Source organism: Gossypium arboreum, chromosome 13, assembly GCF_025698485.1.
Source record: "Gossypium arboreum isolate Shixiya-1 chromosome 13, ASM2569848v2, whole genome shotgun sequence".
NCBI classification, from domain to species: Eukaryota; Viridiplantae; Streptophyta; class Magnoliopsida; order Malvales; family Malvaceae; genus Gossypium; species Gossypium arboreum.
In genome coordinates, this window is record NC_069082.1 from 28464589 (window position 1) to 28469790 (window position 5202).

At 37.6% G+C, this 5202-nt stretch overlaps 1 non-coding gene across 1 annotated transcript; it reads right to left on the bottom strand.

Annotated features, from left to right (window-relative positions):
- Positions 1-2010: 2010 nt before the first annotated feature.
- On the bottom strand, positions 2011-2117 carry LOC128287545 (small nucleolar RNA R71). The gene has a single exon (XR_008278245.1). It is a non-coding gene; the product is annotated as a small nucleolar RNA R71 (small nucleolar RNA).
- Positions 2118-5202: the final 3085 nt, after the last annotated feature.

Genomic DNA, 5202 nt, shown 5'->3' on the forward strand with positions numbered 1-5202 from the left:
TATCCCAGGATACTGATTCAAGATAAGCTCTCATTTAGAGAAGGAATAGACCCTATCTAAAGAGTACATTTGTCATAATTAAGCGGATTTGATTGCGCGCCTAGACATAGGGTGACAAGATTTTGCCGGATTAGGGTGAAACCTAATAAGGGGATCCATAGATCGAGTTAATGCAACCCTATGGTGTTAATTAGAGAAAGGTCTCAATTATTCAATCTAGGGATTAGACGTTATTAGTTTTGAATAGGGATAATAACATAACTTAGGGATCTCTACGGAACAAGTTAAATGAATAAATCGTCTGATTCGGAGCCAGAATAACTAGTAAAGTCTAGGTGGATTTTTCCTTAGGTATTGTCTTAACTCAATCGATATTCCCAAAAGCAATTCCCCAATTCTATTCTCTGTGAGTTCTTAGTTCAGATAATTAGTTAACTAAAACAAAACCCCTTTTATTCTTAGGCTAGATAATAAAAAGACAGTCATTACTGGTACTTTTAGTTCCTTTGGGTTCGACAATCCGGTCTTGCTAAAACTATACTACTGTTCGATAGGTACACTTGCCTAAATCACGATAATAATTAGTTTCAAGAACGATTAATTATAAATATTTAAACTCTATCACGAAATCACACGATCACCAGGATACTGATTCAAGATAAGCTCTTATTCAGAGGAGGAATAAACCCTGTCTAAAGAGTACATTTTTCATAATTAAGTGGAGTTGATTATGCGCCTAGACATAGGGTGACAAGATTTTGCCAGATTAGGGTGAAACCTAATAAGGGGATCCATAGATCGAGTTAATGCAACCCTAGGGTGTTAATTAGAGAAAAGTCTCAATTATTCAATCTAGGGATTAGATGTTATTAGTCCTGAATAGAGATAATAACATAACTTAGGGATCTCTACGAGACAAGTTAAATGAATAAATCGTCTGATTCGGAGCCAGAATAACAAGTAAAGTCTAGGTGGATTTTTCCTTAGGTATTGTCTTAACTCAATCGTTTTCCAAAAGTAATCCCCCAATTATACTTTCTGCGAATTCTTAGTTTAGATAATTAGTTAGTTAAAACAAAATCTCCTTATTCTTAGGCTAGATAATAAAAAGACAGTCATTACTAGTACTTTTGGTTCCTTTGGGTTTGGCAATCTGGTCTTGCTAAAACTATACTACTGTTCAATAGGTACACTTGCCTACATCGTGATAATAGTTAGTTTCAAGAAAGATTCTTTATAAATATTTAAAACCTGTCACACGAAAATCGCGATCAAGTTTTTGGCGCCGTTGCCGGGGAACTAAGATATTAGGAACGCTCAATTTTTATTACTTTAGCCATTTATTTTTCTTGCAATTTAATTTTAATTTAATTTTTATTATTATTTATTAATTTACTTTTTCTTTCTCTTGGCAGGTTTTTATAGTTTATGACTAGAAGAAACCCGTCAGGATCACTACTTTTTAAAGAAGAAATCGAGCGCACAGTTCACAGAAACCAAAGAGAAACAAGGTGAAGCTTAAGATACACAGAGAACGAGCAAGAGGACGATACTCAAACCCCAACCGGAGAGATGGCTGGAAACCAAGACAATCAGGTACCTCTTGCCATACACGTTGAACTAGCAAATCAGAATCCTGCTCCTCGTACCATGTATGATTATACTAAACCTACTTTAACAGGAACTAAGTCGAGTATAGTTAGGCCTGCTATTGCTGCAAATAATTTTGAACTAAAACCTAACACTATTCAAATGATACAGTAATTTGTTCAGTTTGATGGTTTGCAGGATGAGGATTCGAACACTCACTTGGCAAATTTCCTGTAATTCTGCAATACCTTTAAAATTAATGGCGTTTCTAACGATTCTATTCGTCTTTGGTTATTCCTTTTTTCATTGAGAAACAAAGCTAAACAGTGGTTGAACTCGTTACCACGAGGGTCAATCACTACTTAGGAACAAATGATCAAAAAATTTCTATTAAAATATTTTTCGCCGGCTAAAACGGCCAAATTACGTAATGATATCTCTTCGTTTGTGCAGATGGACTTAGAGACTCTTTATGATGCATGGGAAAGATACAAGGACTTACTGAGAAGGTGCCCTCATCATGGGTTACCACTTTGGCTATAGGTTCAAACAGTCCATAATGGCCTGAATCCTTCAACTCAACAAATGGTTGACGCAACTGTTGGCGGAACCATAAATAATAAAACACCTGAAAATGCTTATGAGTTTATTGAAAAGATGTCACTGAATAACTATCAGTGGCAAGTCATGAGGACTAAGCCAACTAAAACAGTAGGCGTTTATAATGTCGATTCAGTTATTATGCTGTCAAACCAGGTAGAACTTCTAATTAAAAAGATTAATAGTTTACTTGTTTCTACTCAGGTACACCCAGTAATGAGGTGCGAGACGAATGGAGGAGGAGCATGCATAGAATATCAACCCTTCAACCCTAGCATCAAGGAGGAACAAGTTCAATATATGGGTAACAATAACTCTAGATCCCAAAATAACCCATATAGTAACACTTATAATGCAGGTTAGAGGAACCATCCCAATTTCTCATGGGGTGGTCAAGGAAATCAAACACCATAACATCCTCCGGGTTTTCAACAACCACCTTATCAACAGGAAAAGAAACCGACACGTGAAGAGATGATGTCTAAATTTATCTTGATGTCAGAAACCCGTTTCCAGAACACCGAGACAACACTTAAAAATCAACAAGCATCGATCCAAGGGCTCGAAACTCAGATCGGCCAACTTTCCAAACTAATCTCCAAACGACCACAAGGTAGCTTGCCAAGTAATACTGAACCCAACCCAAGGGAACAGCTCAACGCGATTAATGTTCAAGATGAAGAAGGATTCGTTGAGCCTAAGCCAGAACCGAGGTAAGAAACTGTGGCAACCAGAGGTTAAGGTGAGGTAGGTCATAATAAAAACAAATCAGTGAATTTAGAATATAAACCTCGTGAGGAAACACCGCTCAGATGAACAATTTGATAAATTTCTTAAACTCTTAAAAAATTACATATTAACTTACCGTTTATTGAAGCTCTATCGCAGATGCCAAACGCAATGAAATTTTTAAAAGAGCTTTTAGCAAATAAATAGAAGTTGGACGAGGTGTCACATGTAGAGCTAAATGCAGTTTGCTCAGCTATTCTACAGAATAAACTACCTAACAAACTAAAAGATCCAGGGAGTTTTATGATTCCTTGCTTAATTGGGAGTTTTGATGTTAATAATGCATTAGCTGATTTAGGGGCTAGTATTAACGTCATGCCCTACAAAATGTTCAAACAATTAGGTCTTGGGAAACCCAAACAGACTATGATGAGCATTCAATTAGTAGATAAAACTATAAGATTTGCTAGGGGTATTATTGAAGATATGCTAGTTAAAGTCGATAAATTTATATTTCCCGTTGACTTCATTGTTCTAGACATAGAGGAGGATAGCAACACTCCTTTGATTTTAGGAAGGCCCTTTTTAACAATTGCTAAAACGATTATCGACGTTGGCACAGGTGAACTCACACTCCGTGTGGGAGACGAAACAATCACCCTTTAAGCTCGCAATTCTGGTGCCATATCAGAAATTGAAGGTGATCATCTAAACCATTCTACTAAAACTAACAATATGGTACAACCTACTTTGCAGGAAATGAGTCTGAAGGAAGCACATGAGTCATTCTCAAACAATAGCAGATGACCTATTCATGAAGATCGAAGGCTACAAATCGAGGAGCTAGATGAATGGCAGACACATAAACCGAGAACACATGATAAACCAAAACTACACCAGAACGAGCTCAACATCTTCCCACGTCAACTTAAGGTTGGAGATAAAGTCTTATTAGATGCCGCAGATCCTCACATTGTCACTACTACACTGAATGAAGAAAACCCTCTTACGGTACTTAGCATTTTCCCATTCAGTACAGTCAAGGTAAGTCATCCCAAGTTCGGCACTTTTAAGGTAAATAACACTCATCTAAAACCTTATTTTGATGAGAATGATAGCAGGAATGAGGAGTGTAAACTCCTTGAACAACCATGACCATTCAATGGAGAGGTAAGTCGAGCTTAGACTATAAATAAGCTCTTCTCAGGAGGTAACCCGAGCACTAACAATATTAATTTCTTTAAATTTTAGTATTTAACACCTAACTTACTAACAGAGATCTTGAATATAGGTTTTTCCACACAGACACGGCCAAGCACACGGGCGTGCCTAGGGCCGTGTGAAAATAGGGGAAAGATTTCCTCAACATGGGCTATGATAAATCGCCACGGCTGTACGACACGGCCGTGAGCGAACCTGCCAAAACAACATTGGCATGCGACACGCCCGTGTCTAGAACCCGTGGTCGAACCTGTTAAACGAACACGGGCATGGGCCTATATACACGAGTGTGGGAGAAGCGAACAAAGCTAGGCACAGTCGTGCGACACGGCCGTGTGCACCGACACGCCCAAGGAACACAGGTATAGACTAAAAGTCAGACGCACCCAAATTCAAAATTCGCAAGTCACACGGGCAAAAATTGAGGAACACGGGCGTGTTCCCTAGCCGTGTGCCCCAAAATCTATAAATAGGCTACACTATTCATTGTCTTCTTCACCCAAAAAAACCCCTAACCCTAGTCGCTGCAAGACCACACGCCCTCCCCACCACGCCCGTGCGCCTCTTCCAACTGCATTTTCAACACCCAACCTCTCTCCTTTAGCGTTTGTTTACTCCTTTCTCTTTTAATTCACTAATTTATAATGTTATTTATCATAGTAATCTATATTTTTCATATTATTTTCATCTTTCTATCACTCAAATGTCATTTATAGAACAAGTTATCATCTTTTTCTTATTCAAATTCTTATTTATTACATGATTTCTCTACTCCACTTGATTAGTTAGAAGTGCATATATATGGTTAGGATAGTTGAAATATTCATGCCTCTTGTGTTGACATTTATGTTCATTCGTATAGTATGATACATTCTATTCTTTGCCATTTTTACTTATATCACCATGCTAATGCCACAAAAGTAGGTCATTGAACTTATTGTTTTTGCTAAACTTAGTAATTGTGGCTGAACATATTTATGGATTTTCCTCTTCGAATTTAGTCACATTTTCCCCTGTCTACTCATCAAGATGAATTACTGTTTCCAATTGTAGGCATACAAT